The following is a 19072-nucleotide window of genomic DNA, read 5'->3' as shown; positions in this document are numbered from 1 at the left end:
ACAGGGAAAAAAACACTTTTCCTCCAAACAAATTAAATGAGGAACGTTGTTAGCCACCTTCCATTATTCTTCCCGTGTTATATGATCTGTTAAATACATACACATTAAACAAGGAAAAAAAAGAAAAAAAGAAAAAAGAAAACAAGCTATGGATTGTTCCCCGTCTTTCTTTCTATAGTTCCTGTATTCTTTTCAGAGCTTCCTAAGGTTTTTAGGTCTTCCATTATCTATTTATTGGTTATATTTTTCCCAAACTTTCCAGATTTCCTTAAATTTCTCTAGTTTATGTTTAACATCATGTATCCATTTTTCTGCTGCCCTTATTATGGCCACTTCCCTTTTCCATTCTTGGAGGGTGGGGCATGTTGCTTGCTTCCAATACCTTGGTATTAGTCTTTTGGCCGCATTTAATAAATGCGTTACAATACTGTTTTTATACTGTATTTGCCGATTTAAAAGGCGACCGGGCATATAAGACGATCCCCTAATTTTACAGTTTAAGATTTTTTGCATGTACTCACTTGTATACGAGGCTTCATATTTCTTCCTTCTGGAGCCATATTCTTCATTCTTGCTGAAGTTGGAGCCATATTCTTCTTCCTTCTTGCTGGAGCCAATCACAGCGAGCGATGTATTCTATTAATGAATACAAAGCCTGCTTGGATTGGCAGAGGCTATAACATCATCAGCCCACGCCTCTCTGACTCTCAAAGCCAATCCGAGCAGGCTACTGCTCAGATTGGCAGAGGTTGTTACTCCAATCCGAGCAGGCTCTGTATTCATTTGAATACGTTGCTTAACGGGATTGGCTAAGCGGTATATACTGTATGTAACTGAAGCTACATACAGTATTACCGCACATCCAGCAGGCATCCAAGCAGCTGACCCGGCGTATAAGATGACCCCTGCTTTTTGGCCATTTTTTTTAAGTGTAAAAGGTAGTCTTATACGCCAGAAAATACATTACGTTTTAAAAAAAATTTGGAATAAAACTCGTCAATTGCAAGATATCAATGGCTTTACAGGGCATAGCCCAATCTGGAACAATCAGTATTATGGGGAACTGCTTCTTTTGAATTGTGCGTAGCGCTGGAAGAGGTATGGAGTCACTCACTTGGTCCACATATTTTCCAACGGCTGTCTGCTCTGTTGCGGAGCTACAGGAAAAACTTGGACTGCCTCAATGTACTTCTATTATTTACAGTTAAGAAACGCTGTCAGGGCTGAGGCAGGAAACACATGGATTATATCCCCTGTCCTGATCTTTCACTACATGACTGAGGTGTCCTGCTTTAAAGGATTTATCTCCAGATTGTATGCCATGTTGCTCTCCTCATTTTTACCGGGCTTTCCCATGAGGGAAATATCTTCCTGGGAGAGGGATGTAGGAGTATTTGAGGACGACCAATGGTAGGAGGCATTGCTAGCAATACAAGGGTGCTCATTCAACACTGCACAACGCCTTGTCACAATAATACATCGTAATGAGGGTACACTACACGCTTGATTGATTGTATAAAATGAGCCTCTAGGAGGTGATAATTGCCCCAGATGTGCCAGAGACCACAGGGACCTTATCCACTTGCTGTGGCGGTGCCCCAAACTTCACCTCTATTGGAAGGGGGTTCTTAAAACCATAGATGATATATTCCTGGTCAAGGTCCCACAAGACAATAAAGTCTGTATCTTAGGCATTATTGATGATCTACCACTTGAAGATAACCCGAAAAAAGCCATTGGTAGAGCCCTCTTCCAGACCCGTAAACGTATCCTCCACCATTGGAAGGCAACTGAACCTCTTAAATTACGTGAATGGATAGCCCAGACCAAGGCCCCTCACAGTGGGGCGCAGACCAGACCAAAGCCCCTCTCACAAGGGGGTGCCGCCGATTCCATTTTTTTGGGTGACAGCCCTCCGTTCAGCAGCTTGGATCGTCCCCCCCCCCGCCGCGCCCTCACAGGGAGTGCCAGGAGCACCCACGCCGGGCCCACCTAAAGGACCCCCAAAAGGAGATTGTTCTCAGAGCCCCCACAGTGCCGCCCCTCCCAGAAGAGGGCAGCCATGAGTCCTAGCAGGCTGCAGCCAAGCATGCTGCAGAAGCTGCAGCCAAGCAGGCCGCAAAAACCGCAGCCTAACCTTTTAGCCACCTGCCGCGAGTGTGTGGCCCGCGGGGGGAACGATTCAAGCTGCTGAATGGGGGGCTGACACCCAAAAACCAGAAGTGACGGCTTCCGCTGCCCGCCCTGGGGCCACCCACCCAGCACCCGGTTGGTAGGCCACAAGCCTAAATTTTCGGCCACCTGCGGGTGGACCAGACCGATCTGAGCTGCTGAATGGAGGGCGGACATCCAAAAACGGAAAGCGGTGGCCTCCGACACCTGCCCACCCAGCACCCCCGATTGCGTTTGTCCGGTCACTCGCCTCCCAGGCCCAACCACTGCAGCAGGTGGGCCCAAGGGATACCCCCCAGTAGCAAACCTGAAGGTGGAAGAGGGGACACAGTGTGTCCTAAAAGCACCTAGGCTAGAAGCTTGGGCCTCATCCGGGAAGGGAGGTGGTGGAGAACCCCAGAGGGACCGACAATCCCAGGGAGTACCACGTCCTGGGCAGGAGAGGGGCCTCATACTTACAGATCCAGCAACGTGTGCGGGTAATGCTCCCAGACAGGTCCCCTCGCAAAACTTTTAACTCGCAGGGCCAGCCCCTGTCCAGTGGGGCTATGACGCGACTGACCTAGTGCGTAGCGGCGGTCTGCACGCCATCGCTGGCCAGACTAGGGAGACCACTGGATCTTGGTGTCCAAATGGTGGAGTGAGAAAATAAATGCACTACCTAAAAAAAAATTACAACAGAACCCCAGTGAGGGGTATAAAGCAGCTACACAGGAATGTGAGCCAGTCGCCCAACCCAGCAGCTGATTGTAGATCTCACCAGAGAAAAATCTAGGAAAAATTAAAAAATTCCCAGGACTAGAGATCCCAGCAGGGAACTAGGTCCTTACTCCTGACCAGGCCGGAAAAAACTGAAGGCCTATAGCAGAGAGGGGGGTGTATACCTCCTAGGACTGCCCATAGGCAAAGCCAAGTCTTCTTTTTCCTAGTGTCCTACTCCTGTAGGGGGCGGTATAACCCTATGGTTCTGAATAATGGAGCACTGTGTCAATGAAAGAAAGAGAAAAATGCTTTTGCCTTTAGTTACATCTTAAGTCTAAAAAAATGAGAAAGAGGCCATAATACTCACTCTATTCCTTTCTCCAACAGGCTCTGGCGCTTCTTTTCCCTGACACTTCAGGCAGTTCCTTGGCATCATCACGTACAATACAGGCCTATTAATCCATCCTGCATTGTACATGAAAGGGGGAGGTATGCATTCGCAGCTGAGGTAAGGCCTCACAGAAACAGTCACACAGATGGAGTAGGCCTACAGGAGCAAGAGGTATTACTGTAGTCAACCGAGTGTGTGGCCACTTTAATTGTACTAAACTTTTTCACATCATTCTATATTTATAACACATCCGATTTATAGTTGTGACCCACTGACCCTGATTCTAGGTGTATAGAAGAATGAAGCAATAACTCACAATGCTTCACCTTTTCCACATTTTGTTACAGCCTTATTCTAAAATGGATTATATTCATTATTTTCCTAAAAATTATACAAATAATTACGTGAAAGAAGTTTGTTCGAAATCTTTGCAAATTTATAAAAAAAAAATCAATAATATCACATGTACATAAGTATTCACAGCCTTAGCCACGGCACTCAAAATTGAGTTTAGGTGCATCATGTTTCCACTGATCATCCTTGAGATGCTTCTACAACTTGATTGGAGCCCACCTGTAGTAAATTCAGTTGAGTGGACACGATTTGGAAAGGCAAACACCCGTCTATGTAAGGTCCCACAGTGAACAGTGCATGTTAGAGCACAAACCAAGCCACGAAGTCCAAGGAATAGTCTGTATACCTTGGAGACAGGATTGTATTGAGGCACAAATCTAAGGAAGGGTACAGAAAAATGTCTGCAGGTCCCAATGAGCAATGTTTTATCTATCATACGTAAATGGAAGAAGCTTGGAACCACCAGGACTCTTCCTAGAGCGTTCCGTCTGGCTAAACTGAGTGATCAATGGTGAAGGGCATTAGTCAGGGAGGTGACCAAGAACCTGATGGTCACTCTGACAGAGCTCCAGTGTTTCTCTTTAGAGAGAGTAGAATCTTCCAGAAGATTAACCATCTCTGCAGCACTCCACCAATCAGGCCTTTAGGTAGAGTGGCCAGACGGCAGCCACTCAGTAAAAAAGCACGACAGCCCACCTGGAGTTTGACAAAAGGCACCTCAAGGACTCTGACCATGAGAAACCAAACTCTCTGGTCTGATGAAACAAAGATTGAACTCTTTGGCCTGAATGGCAAGCGTCATGTCTGGAGGAAACCAGGCACTGATCACCTGGCCAATACAATCCCTACAGTGAAGCATGGTGGTGGCAGTATCATGCGGTGGAGATGTATTTTAGTGGCAGGAACTGGGAGACTTGAACCTGATTGACCATCGATGGAGAGACCGGAAAACAGCTGTGCACGGACGCTCCCCATCCAACCTGATGGAGCTTGAGAGGTCCTGCAAAGAATGGGAGAAACTGCCCAAAAATAGGTGTGCCACGCTTGCAGCATCATACTCAAAAAGGCTTGAGGCTGTAATTGGTGTAAAAGGTGCTTCAACAAAATATTCAGCAAAGGCTGTGAATACTTATGTACATGTGATTATTTTCATTTTTAATAAATTTGCAAAGATTTCAAACAAACTTATTTTACGCTGTCATTATGGGGTATTGTTTGTAGAGATTTTAGGAAAAAAATTAATTTAATCCAATTTAGAATAAGGCATAACAAAATGTGGAAAAGGTGAAGCACTGTGAATACTTTTTGGATGCACTGTAGTACGGATATGGTTGTCTGATAGACCTATGAAACAGCATGTCAGCACTCTAAAACCTGGGTAAATAAACCCAAATCGCATGCTCTTAGCTGTTCTTTCAAAATACTCTGGCTACACAAACACAGAACTAATGAAATATGGTAGGCACAAGGAACCCAAGGGCATGTTATTGCTGAAGCCCAATCAGATGATTAGGATCAAATCTAATAATTTTTAAATAAAAATAAAAGCCACCAACACTTTACTTGCTATTTTAAGCAGTTTTTTTTATTAAGCACATTCCACAGTACAAAGCTGTTGATAAACAATATGTACAGTTCCAATAAGCTATTCATACATATATGCTGAAAAAGCAAATAAACACAGGAGAATTCCAGTGCTTAGAGTTATACTTTTAGTTTACGTATGCCCAGTAGTAGTTAGCAAAATATTGAAAATGCAGCCAGAATATTAACATATACAGGATATCAAATTAACTTGTAGGGGTCACAAACAATATTGAAACTGTATTCAAACAAGTTTCAAGCAGATACGTGTATCTTTAAAAGACAAGAATTATATATACCATATTTACTGCAATGTTCTTTAAACTCTGTAAAAAATTGGTTGCGTATACAGAATGAAGCAGCTTGTATAAACTGCTTTACATTTTACACAAGTGATAAGAGCACAATACTTTTGGAGGCTCTTCATACCTGTTTGAAATGTAACTAATTAACCCTTTAAAGTAGTAGTAAACTTTTTGATAAACCAAGCTCAACATGCTGCCTCACACTCCCTATCAATTACACATGTCCCATGTATCAAGTCAGACCTCCATTCAGTCACTACTATACACTGCGCCCTATCCAAGGTCAAAAGGTGTTTCAGTGTTTGTGACTCAGCTGGACAGCATTACTACACCTGTATGTCAAAAATTACACATGAAGGATTGCAGGTATTCAAGGAAACAGACTTAATTACACTGTGTAGCAAAGAGACCAGTTTGGGCGTAGAACTATTAACTAGCTGGCCTATTTAAAAAATAAAAAAATGCCAAACATCCAGTTGAAGGCCTTGGTTGTTTGGACATTAGTGATGCAACGATCTAAGGTCTCTGTTTCAGAACATATGTCATTAATAGGAAGGATATGGAGGTTTGTTAGGCTTCTTTCCCTGAAAGAATAGCTATCCTTTAAACAGTAGCTTGTTAAATAATGTGGCACTTCAAACCTGTAATCACAATCTGTTATTGGAGAGGATGATAGAGGCCTGTCAAGCATGGTATATCTGAAAGCATAGTTACTCTTTAAATGGCATAGAGAAAAAAAACAAAAACAAAAAACACACAAAACAATCTTGTTAACTCAATTGCAACATTTTTAGAACACATTTAAAAAAAAAAAAAAAAAAAATGTTTAGTCTCATTGTTTCCGCAGTTGCAGATTTGTCCTACAGCTAAAATGCATCTTGAAAGAATAACTTGACTTTGTACGCCCACCCAGTAATTTATGCTTTAAAGCTTTTAGATTTCCCTTTTCCAGATGTGTTCAGGCTGGTTACTTGATGCTCAGGCTCATCTGGCAATTTTCTCCTAGTTCTAAATGAATCTATACATCTTTACAATCTGATTTACCTTATCAGGGCTGAGATTCCCCCCTCCCTGGTCCATAGAGAGTAACCCTTTCTGACCAATGAAATAGACGCACTGGCTTTTCTGACTATTAAACATGACATACTTCTTGTGGTGTTTAACAGAAAGGGGGAAAAAGGTTCTCCCAAGAGGGCCAATCAAAGGAAGCTTGCGATTGATATAATTTCATTAAACAGAAAAGTTAAGTACACAACAATTTAACAAAAAAGGAGACTCATTTAATACCTCATAGACATGCATCACACTTACAATAACCACATTCATGCCATCACACTGATTAGCTACAAAAATTGGATAAAAATAGATACTTCTTCCTTAATAAATTGGGATTATATTATGCCCCTTTTAGACTGGGGCGGGAGCCGCCGTGGTGGCGGTATAACGCCGCTAAAAATAGCGGCGTTATACCGCCGGGATTGCTGCGGGAATCAGCCGCTAGCGGTGCGGTATTAACCCCCGCTAGCGGCCGATAAAGGGTTAATACCGCCCGCAATGCGCCTCTATACAAATACAATTGAATCAGGTGGCTCATTTGAATGTGGATGGTGTGGAGCGAATTTGTATATTGCTGTCCTGGAATCATGTATAGAATATTAGTTGGTAGTCCACAGTGGGGTGATATTGGATCCCTAGTTAAAAGTTATTTTGTCCAGATTCGACTTTAGAAAAGCAAAACAGAAAGGTGCTGGTTTTGTTGACACTTGGAGAACGGACTTGGCATAAAGTCACTAAGTATGTAAATTGCAAAGATTCATCTCCAAGTGCAGAGTGGGGAGGCAACATGGGAAATAGAATACATATCAGCTGATTAGCGATACTCCTAACCAAGTCCCGTGTGTCCACCGCTTCCATGTACAGGCACATGGAAGCGGTGGACACACGGGACTTGGTTAGGAGTATCTAAATTCAACTATTAACTCCCACTTTTAATCAATGACAACGTTGTCTTTTTTAACTTGTCTGTGAGGTATTTAGTTAGTCTCCTTTTTCATTAAATTGTTGTGTACTTCACTTTAATAAGTAATGCAATTATTATATCAATCACAAGTGTCCTGTGATTGGCCCTCTTGGGAGAACTTTTTCCTCCATTTCTGTTATGCGATTTTAGGGATGTCAGGACTGCATCTTTCTGGTCACCCATCTAGATGAAAGATTGATTAACCTTTTTATAATTTAATCCGATAGTATTTGACGGTGATCCAGGCATTCAATATATTTTTTCTTGTGGTGTTTAGCTGGAACAAAAACCTACAAAAAGTAGTGAAAAACCTTTCAACGGATTTAGGAAGTAGTAATGGGGCTGTCATTCTGTTGCTGACATTTGTTATATTCACACTCAGTAACTTGGCTCACATCCAAACAATTGGTTTGCAATTTCAGATTAAGCATGCAGGTGGCACTGCAAGCAAAGTTTGAGATTGAGGTTCTTAAAAACAAAATGTGGGCAGAGCAGAAGAGTGGTCCCAACAGTCAAAAACATTTAAAAGTACCAATGTCAAGAGAAAAAAAAAAGTTAGGTATAAGGATTATATGCAAAATGTGCCATATTTAATGACTGAGAGGAAACACATTTTACACAGATAAAAAATATAATCTGATGACAGTTGCCAACAGTTTTACTGGACATTATCAACAGTCAGGATAGAATTCACTAGGAGCACTGGTAGAAGTTTGCCTAATGTAAAAAAATAATCTACTCTTCAAGCACAGAGCTTGCTATCCCCACACAAAAGCATTGTGGGCATTTCAATGGTGTGCTTAAGATGGATGACTATAACAGTTATCCTAGTTGAAACATTCAACTTTTAGACATCAAATACTTAAAGCATAATACATATTTGTGCTTATTATATACATTGTGAGAACCTCAGGAACCCTATTTTACAGATATTACTTTACATCTTCAGTGTGTTTTGCAACCACTAAAGTTGTAAGGCAGTTAAGTAGTATTTAGAATATACATATTAATGGCATATTAATAACCTATTCACATGTGTATGCAAAAGTTTTCTACACTTTAATCAAAAACAAATTCAAGATAAACAGAATTACCAGGAAATAGACAGTTTTAATTCAAAAATTGCTGAAAATCAGCATGCTCAAAGTTATCAAAATGAACTTGCTTGAACCTCAAAAGTTAATTTAAAACACAATTACATAAAATGATCGGTTGTAAATAACTTTGGCACAAATTAGGAACATAAACTAAACACTTTTTGTTAAAAGGCTTACATGTACTGGAATACTGTCAATATTATCCACTTTAAAGTGCAACTACCACCCCATCAACAGAACAAGAATTCCAAAATTATGTTTTCTCTATTTATTAATACTCTATCCCATACTGGGATTTTTGTATGTTCTGGTTTCACAAAAAGGAAACATAATTCTAACTCTTGTATTCTCAAACTATTTTAATAGTTGCATCACATTTTCTTTCAGGACTATAAATAGTGAGTAATATAGGCTAAAAATATTGCATGTGATTCACATATAAATAACACAGGATTAACAGAATATATTATTCCAATGCAATTTGTAGATGAAACAGAACTTTCTGTGGTGCATAAACATATTCTTGAATCAGTCCATATAAGACACAGGTTATAGCTTCTACAGAAACTTGTTTCAGTCAGGTTTACAACATTCACTGTTGCACTCTGGAAACTCATTTAATTTAAAAAAGCTAGGGCTCTTGGTTTCTTGTTTCTATTATTCATTGCAGAAACAAAGCAAAACTCAGACTTCACTATGCCGCCACCACTACTTTCCATTATATCAGTTCTTATAAATCAGCCTTAATATATATCAAAATGTTACACAGTGTATTTAAATACAAAGGCCATCTACGCTTGATTACTGCAGAGACCACATAATTTGAAAGGTGCAACTTTTCAGAAGGCGACAGCTATCATAAAAAAAGTAATCATGAAATACACACTTCTGTAACAGACCATAAATAAAGAATGATTGGCTCTAATTTTTCAGTGACAGATCCACTTTCAGGGTATTTTCAGTTTACAGCTTATTTCCAATTTTTTGTAACAATCTCACAGTGGGACAAACTAGAGGGTTTGGCGCATAATAATTATGCACTTTTTTATATTGTTTACTATTAAGACAAACACTAACCAGGACTCTTAAAAAATACACAGCTGCTACAAAAACAATCGCTGTCAACCAATTAACACAATGGTATATGTGTACAACACTAAAAGTATTCCAAAAATAGCATTAATTGGCATATATTTTAATTAGTTACCATATACATGCTAAACAAAATATGCTGTGTTTAAGGGTTTAGGAAAAAAAACACATGGTACATTTTGGATATGTTTGGCACCTGCACGATTTGAAAACATTCTTCATGAAAGTCACCAAGTGCAAAACAAATGCAGTTGCATCATTTCAAAACTTCTTTCAGCAATTGCTCACTTCTTAAAATGTACAGGTTCACCTCTGGGTTTTCCAATGCAGTTTTAAGAACATAATTTCATCAAGTTGTTCATTAGGGTGTGGTAAATTCTAGTAGCCGGAAGTACGCAGGATAAGATTTGTTTAAAGGATGGCTAAAGATTCATCTTTTCTTCAGTGCGGCACCATTTTTTCCGATAATTGCTTGTACATGAGCTTCTAGCCACATCCACATATCCAGTACAGTAGTTCAGAACAGCTAGTCCCTAGGAAAAAATTAACAAATCAGGAGTTGTGGAAAGATAATGGAGAATTTTTACATTTTCTACTTGCTTCTTTGATTTAAAAAGGTGACCATTTGGAATTCAAGAACTTGTGGGTGCAGTGACAGACTTATTCAGAGGTTTCACACATCCAAAAAAATAAAAAAAAATAAAAAATGTTCACACCGCTTTAGGCTCCTTTCAGACTAGCAGACTGATCATATTTGCCTGTGTTTTTCAGGACCACCCACTGTTCTCTATGGGGAGGTGGATGCAAATGGACATGTGCGTTTACTCCAAATACAGACGGATAGTGATCAGTTCCCCATTCGTCTAGTGCAGTAATGGCAAACCTTGGCACCCCAGATTTTTTGAAACTATTTCCCATGATGCTCAACTACACTGCAGAGCGCATGAGCATCATGGGAAACATTGTTCCAAAACATCCGGTGTGCCAAGGAACGAAGGACAACCAAGTGGAAACAGACAGGCGGTCCGTTTCCATCTGACACCCCCAAAGAGAACAGCGGGTTGTGTCCATGTCTGCATAGCAGAGCGGATACAGACATGTCATCCGCCTGCTCAGAGGGGATCAGCGGACAGAATATCTGGAATATCTGCTAAAATTCTTTCCAAGATTCTAAAAGCAAATGAGACATTCAAAAACTGTTCTCACTACCAAGCATGTCTAACCATTAAAGTGGAGCTCCAACAAAATTGATAGGCCCTTACTTCGTTCTAAAAAAACAAAAGGAAGCGCAAATCTCAAATTTCTATATTTGACAATTGTCACTGAGAAATGTTCACCTCTAAAAATTGTGTATATGCCAGGGAATAACTAAACAAAAATGGGATGCTTGAACCCAAATTGGTTTGGGGAGGTGCCTCCAAAGCTCAATTGCAACCCCCCCCCTACCCAAAAAAAATTACGGATCCAACACCCGCTATGGGCTAAAACAAAAACATGTATTAAAAAAAAAATGTATGTACACACACACACACAGTATCTCACAAAGGTGAGTACACCCCTCACATTTTTATAAATATTTTATTACATCTTTTCATGTGACAACACTGAAGAAATTACACTTTGCAACAAAGTAGTGAGTGTACAGCTTGTATAACAGTGCAAATTTGCTGTCTCCTCAAAATAACTCAACACACCATTAATGTCTAAACCGCTGGCAACAAAAAAGGAAAATGTCCAAATTGGATGCAATTAGCCATTTTCTCTCCCCGGTGTCATGTGACTTGTTAGTGTTACAAGATCTCAGGTGTGAATGGGGAGCAGGTCTGTTAAATTTGGTGTCATTCTCACTCTCCTATACTGGTCACTGGAAGTTTAACATGGTAACTCATGGCAAAGAACTGTGATCTGAAAAAAAATTTTTTTTCTCTATATAAAGATGGCCTAGGCTATAAGAAGATTTCCAAGACCTTGAAACTGAGCTGCAGCACAGTGGCCAAGACCATACAGCGGTCAAACAGGGCATGGGGAAGGAATGTAGCGCTTACTATGTCTCCATATATAAATAAATCACTGTGCAAAATCAAGGTGAAACAATCTGTGCCCAATTTTACTGTGCAAACGATGCAAAGAATAAATGTGCAAATGAGCAAATAAATAAATTATCAATTGAGCAAAATAAGCAATAGTGCAATTCACAGTTCCAAACCTGCACTTTGCATCTGTTGAAAGTGGATTCAGCGTTTGCACTTGGACTATATGAACTTTATATGGGATTTTTTTTCTCATTATTTGATGTAGAACATTTACTCCACACAGAGAATTTTTTGCACGTGAATTTTTTTCTGCACTATTTTTGCTTGGAAATTCAAAATGACAACTTAGGCCTCGTACAGACGAGGGGAGAGTCCGCTGAAAACGGTCCGCCACATTGATTGCACTATTGCTTGTTTTGCACAATTGATGTTCATTTATTAATTTGCTCATTTACAGTGCCTTGCGAAAGTATTCGGCCCCCTTGAACTTTACAACCTTTTGCCACATTTCAGGCTTCAAACAAAGATATAAAACAATTTTTTTTTGAAGAATCAACAAGTGGGACACAATCATGAAGTGGAACGAAATTTATTGGATATTTCAAACTTTTTTAACAAATAAAAAACTGAAAAATTGGGCGTGCAAAATTATTCAGCCCCCTTAAGTTAATACTTTGTAGCGCCACCTTTTGATACGATTACAGCTGTAAGTCGCTTGGGTAACGTCTATCAGTTTTGCACATCGAGAGACTGAAATTTTTGCCCATTCCTCCTTGCAAAACAGCTCGAGCTCAGTGAGGTTGGATGGAGAGCGTTTCTGAACATCAGTTTTCAGTTCTTTCCACAGATTCTCGATTGGATTCAGGTCTGGACTTTGACTTGGCCATTCTAACACCTGGATATGTTTATTTGTGAACCATTCCATTGTAGATTTTGCTTTATGTTTTGGATCATTGTCTTGTTGGAAGACAAATCTCCGTCCCAGTCTCAGGTATTTTGCAGACTCCATCAGGTTTTCTTCCAGAATGGTCCTGTATTTTGCTCCATCCATCTTCCCATCAATTTTAACCATCTTCCCTGTCCCTGCTGAAGAAAAGCAGGCCCAAACCATGATGCTGCCACCACCACGTTTGACAGCGGGGATGGTGTGGTCAGGGTGATGAGCTGTGTTGCTTTTACGCCAAACATAACATTTTGCATTGTTACCAAAAAGTTAGATTTTGGTTTCATCTGACCAGAGCACCTCCTTCCACATGTTTGGTGTGTCTCCCAGGTGGCTTGTGGCAAACTTCAAAACAACACTTTTTATGGATATCTTTAAGAAATGGCTTTCTTCTTGCCACTCTTCCATAAAGGCCAGATTTGTGCAGTATACGACTGATTGTTGTCCTATGGACAGTCACCCACCTCAGCTGTAGATCTCTGCAGTTCATCCAGAGTGATCATGGGCCTCTTGGCTGCATCTCTGATCAGTCTTCTCCTTGTATGAGCTGAAAGTTTAGAGGGATGGACAGGTCTTCGTAGATTTGCAGTGGTCTGAAACTCCTTCCATTTCAATATTATCGCTTGCACAGTGCTCCTTGGGATGTTTAAAGCTTGGGAAATCTTTTTGTATCCAAATCCGGCTTTAAAATTCTCCACAACAGTATCTCTGACCTGCCTGGTGTGTTCCTTGTTCTTCATGATGCTCTCTGCGCTTTAAACGGACCTCTGAGACTATCGCAGTGCAGGTGCATTTATACGGAGACTTGATTACACACAGGTGGATTCTATTTATCATCATTAGTCATTTAGGTCAACATTGGATCATTCAGAGATCCTCACTGAACTTCTGGAGAGAGTTTGCTGCACTGAAAGTAAAGGGGCTGAATAATTTTGCACGCCAAATTTTTCAATTTTTTATTTGTTAAAAAAGTTTGAAATATCCAATAAATTTCGTTCCACTTCATGATTGTGTCCCACTTGTTGATTCTTCAAAAAAAATTACAGTTTTATATCTTTATGTTTGAAGCCTGAAATGTGGCAAAAGGTCGCAAAGTTCAAGGGGGCCGAATACTTTCGCAAGGCACTGTATTCTTTGAATCATTTGCACAGGAAAATCGGCCACTTATTGCCATTTTGCATCATTGCACAGGAAAATTGGGCACAGATTGTTTTTCATCACCTTGATCTTATTTGCACAGGATTATTTATTTGTTAGCGATTTATTCATATATGGAGACATAGTAAGCACCACATTCCTTCCCCGTGCCATTTGTTATTAGTGTGTGAACGCCTTTTTTGTTTGCTGCTACTTTTTAGTTTTTTTGATTAGTATCACCCTGTGGTTTGTGCATTAGTATTCCTGTTACCATACCTGGTCTAACAGGGCAGGTTCCACTATAAACAGGCCTCGCCATGGTCGACCAAAGAAGTTGAGTGCACGTGCTCAGCGTCATAGCCAGAGGTTGTCTTTGGGAAATAGACGTATGAGTGCTCCAAGCACTACTGCAGAGGTTAAAGGGGTAGGGGGTCAGCCGGTCAGTGCTCAGACCATACGCCGCAAACTGCATAAAAAAAGTCTGCATGGCTGTTGTCCCAGAAGAAAGCCACTTCTAAAGATGCACAAGAAAGCCTGCAAAAAGTTTGCTGAAGACAGACTAAGGACATGGATTACTGGAACTATGCCCTGTGGTCTGATGAGACCAAGATACACTTATTTGGTTCAGATGATGTCAAGCGTGTGTGGCAGCAACCAGGTCAGGAGTATAAAGACAAGTGTGTCTTGTCTACAGTCACGCATTGGTGGTGGGAGTGTCATGGTCTGGAACTGCATGAGTGCTGCCAGCACTGGGGAGCTACAGTTCATTGAGGGAACCATGAATGCCAACATGTTCTGTGGTGGTCTTTTAGAAAATGGCAGCCGCTTATAGTTGGCTTGACTACAACAAATTGGCATCAAAACCGAAAGTGACGTTCCGGAGCTCCGGGAATAGGCTACAAAATCATGGCTGCTTTATACAAACAGACAGAAGCTCCTGAAGACATGGGTAAAAATTGGTTAATTGCTTTTAGAAGCTAAAGGTTGTGTGCCATTCCCTGCAGGTTTGGCAGCCCCTTGTGCAAATCTTAAAGAACCATTTTGTTATATTGTTTTTAGGCTAGATGATTTTAACTGCTTACTTTGGATCATGATTAAAACTACTACACTGAGCATTTTTCATGGTTGGTGATTTCATGCAGACTGGTAGTTACCCCTGGTGGAATAAAAAAAGAGCAGTCTTATCTGTGGAGAGAGAGTGGTCATGCTGGAATATAAGAAAAAAAATAAAATGTATATATTAGGGTTGCCCCGATATCGATACTAGTATCGGTATTGATACTGAGCATTTGCGCGAGTACTTGTACTCGCGCAAATGCTCCCAATGCTTTACCGAGAGCAGGAGAGCTGCTGCCGCCTAGTCCCCTAAGAGAAAGCCAAGTCCCCCCCCCCGCCGCTGCCGACATCTAGTTGATTTGCGCTTGGGCAACATAACCGCTTTCATTTGAATAGCTGCGCGTTCCCCGCCGCGCCTCGTCATGTATAGACACTCCCCCTTGCCCGGAAACTTTGACAGATCACCCGTCCGAGGATTGTGGCGGGGAACACACAGCTATTCAAATGAAAGCTGTTATGTTCCCCCAGCGAAAATCAACTAGATGTCGGCAGCGGCGGGGGGGGGGGCTTGGCTTTCTCTTTGGGGACTCAAGGCTGCAACTAGGGACAAATCTGCATTAGGGACATGGCTGCATTTAGGGACACAAGGTTGCATTTGGGCACACAAGGCTGCATTTTAAAAAAAGTATCGGTAATCGGTATTGGCGAGTACATGAAAAAAAGAATCGGTACTTGTACTTGGTCCTAAAAAAGTGGTATCGGGACAACCCTAGTATAAATATATATATAGATAGAGAGAGAAGAGGCAGACAAGTAATGGCTCCGGTGAGTATGTGTTTATTAACAGTCAGCAGCTACACTTTGTAGCTGCAGACATTTTAACCACTTAAGGACCGGTTCATAGATAGATATATATATATATTTCTATCTCAACAAAAGTTTATCGGTTAGTGTCTCTATAGTGTGCCACATCCAATGATAAATCAAGAAAATAAGGGGTATCCCCTAATGGACTTTAACGGCACCAAAATATAAACCAAATATTCAAAAACATGTAGATAAATATAATTTATTATATGTGTACAAAATAACATACATTAAAATTGATTTATATATGAAATGAATACAAAGCAAATTGAGAATAATCAAATGTAGAACGATATACAAAGGACATGATTATCCAAAAAGGAACCCAACGTTTCGGAGAGGTGACTCTTTCCTCAGGGTTATAGGGAGGAATCAGCCCGCTATCTATAAAGTGTACAATAATGAATAAACATAAAATATTACAGAATATATTAGAAATGGTATTCGCAAAAAAAAAAAAAAAAAAATACTTTTTCATCACAATACTCACAACTTTGGAGTTAGTCTACATGTGTCACATTCCATATTGCACATTTAAAAACAGAGAAAGGTGAGCAGTATAGTGCCCTGGAATTACTGGTATGTCCAAAGGATAGTGAGTATAGCTGAATAAATTGCTAGGTGCCAGCTAGTGTTTCCATCCAACACTGCTGGAGTCAAACCAACTAGGCCCTGTAATGTAATAGAGTAATTTTAATGTATAAAACCCCAAGAGTGTTAATGGGAATGTTTCATTTAAATGATCAACATACCTGCCAAAAGTAAGTCACACTGAGTGTACTGTGCAGCTATAGCCAATACCCACTGCACAAATAAAAATAAATGCAAGGGTTAGCTTAATGTGAGAGTGTATAGTAACAGGCTGTGGCCATTAGATGATGCCGGGTCAGTAGTAAATCCCTAATAAGTATCATTGGCAGATTAGAGTATAAGAGATTCTTGTATGTAAAAGACAGTAAAGGACATAAAGTTGCCTAGTAAGCTACAAATTTACCTTAAATTCATACCATAACATATAGATGGAGGAACAAGCCTACCAGGTGTGGCCTAGGATATAGTCCTGTATTAATATTAGGTAACCACTAGGTGTCATAGATGTACCTAATTTACAGCAACAGTATAGTGTCATCTAATAATATTGTTAGCCCTGATATAGTCCTGTATAATTATAAAGTAACCACTAGGTGTCATGGGTGTACCTAATTACCAGCAACAGTAGTTTTGTCTAATATTAGTGTTAGCCCTGCAAAGGATAGGGCTACAACTGTCAAGATAGATGAACTCCGGCAACACATCTCAGGCTAAAGCATCCCACAGACCAACATATGCCCTGAGAGTAAAAAAAAAAAATTGTTAATTTTTTCCAATACCGTATGTGTGGTTCAAATGAGGGAGCCGCCGCAGCATCCAGACCGTCTGCTGGAATGCAGCCTACTCTCTGTGTGTGGAGTAAATACCTCCCTCAGCCATTCAGCAGAAAAAGCACAACTGAATGCAGCTGTGACCGCACAGCATGGGGAAAGGATCAAATCATTAGGGCGGGCGACTCCCTGAGCCGAAGGTGCACGCCCCCACCCTGGCCGCGCATTGCCTCGCAGCGGAGTGACGGCCTGCACCGACACAGCAGCTTCATTCCCACACTGAGCATGTGCAGGGGTGAAGCAAGATGGTGGCTGGACGGCTAAAGGTCCGTACCAAGAGTCGCCACAATTTGCCACCATGGATTAGCAAATCCGGGCGGCTTTGTGTGCCGGGCAGTGTGGGTAGGGAACCTGGCATACAATTCCTATATGGGGTGTTGGAAGTTAACACTAGCCGGCACCTAGCGATTATTCAGCTTAACTCACTAACCTTTGGACGTACCAGTAATTCCAGGGCGCTATACTGCTCACCTTTCTCCGTTTTTAAACGTGCAATATGGAATGTCACACGTGTATAATAACTCCAAAGTTGTGAGTATTGTGATGAAAACGTAAATTTTTTATTTTTTTGTTGCGAATACCACTTCTAATATACTCTAATATTTTATGTTAATTCATTATTGTACACTTTATAGATAGCGGGCTGATTCCTCCCTATACCCCCGAGGAAAGATTCACCTCGCCGAAACGTCGGGTTCCTTTTTGGATAATCAAGTTCTTTTGTATATCGTTCTACATTTGGTTGTTATTCTCAATTTACTTTGTATTCATTCCATATATAAATTAATTTTAATGTATGCTATTTTGTACACGTATAATAAATTATATTTATCTACATGTTAAAGTCCATTAGGGGATACCCCATCTTTTCTTCAATATATATACGAAAATACGGTGTGACAAAAAGTATAGCAATAACCGCAATTTTATTCTCTAGGGTGTTAAAAAATATATATATACAATGTTTGGGGGTTCCAAATAATCTTCTAGCAAAAAAAACTGTTTTAAACTTGTAAACACAGAGTCTGAAAAACAGGCAAGGTCCTTAACTACTTGCCGACCGCCCACCGTCGTTATACGTCCTCACTTTAGAGATGAATATCTCGGTAACGGCAGCAGCTGCTGCCACAATCGAGATATTCATCTCTTCTGTGGGCGGCCGTGTTAACGATAATGGCAGTCTCCGCGGCGGATTCACCGCGAGATCGCCGTTATCGGTGGCGGGAGAGGGGCCCCCCCCCCCTCCCGCCGCTCTCCCGCCGCTTACCGTAGCCGTCGGTAGCGGCGGAGGAGATCGCGACCATCCGGCTGGTGAGCGGGGACGAGACTGAAGGAAAAATCTCCTTCGCCCGTCCCCATAGCTCCGCTGGGCGGAAGTGACGTCAAAACGTCAGTCCCGCCCAGCGTCTTAAAGAAACATTTTTTTTTTTGTCATTTGAAAAAATGACATTTCCAATTTTTTTTTTTTTTTTTTGCATTTAAGCCCAAATATGAGATCTGAGGTCTTTTTGACCCCAGATCTCATATTTAAAAGGACCTGTCATGCTTTTTTCTATTACAAGGGATGTTTACATTCCTTGTAATAGGAATAAAAGTGATATTTTTTTTTTTTTTTTCTTCAGTGTTAAAAATTCTAAAATAAATAAAAATGAATGCGAAAAGCAAAAAAAAACTTTTTAAAGCGCCCCGTCCCGACAAGCTCGCGCGTAGAAGCGAACGTATACGCGAGTAGCGCCGACATATGAAAACGGTATTCAAACCACACAAGTGAGGTATCGCCACGATCGTTAGAGCGAGAGCATTAATTTTAGCCTTAGGCCTACTCTGTAACTCAAAAAATGCAACTTGTAGAATTTTTTAAACGTCGCCTATCAAGATTTTTAAGGGTAAAAGTTTGA

General features: G+C 40.7%; 1 protein-coding gene across 1 annotated transcript in view; it reads right to left on the bottom strand.

Moving 5' to 3' along the window:
- Positions 1 to 8618: 8618 nt before the first annotated feature.
- The window catches only part of FBXW11 (F-box and WD repeat domain containing 11), a 409123-nt gene continuing 398669 nt past the window's right edge, over positions 8619 to 19072 (bottom strand). Inside the window, exon 14 of the mRNA XM_040344702.1 lies at positions 8619 to 10250. The gene's annotated coding sequence lies outside the window, so the exon portion shown is untranslated. The remainder of the gene's footprint in view (positions 10251 to 19072) is intronic.

This window comes from Rana temporaria, chromosome 3 (assembly GCF_905171775.1).
Source record: "Rana temporaria chromosome 3, aRanTem1.1, whole genome shotgun sequence".
Classification (NCBI taxonomy): Eukaryota; Metazoa; Chordata; class Amphibia; order Anura; family Ranidae; genus Rana; species Rana temporaria.
The sequence above is the reverse complement of the archived record's forward strand: the minus strand, read 5'-3'. Positions and strand labels throughout refer to the sequence as shown.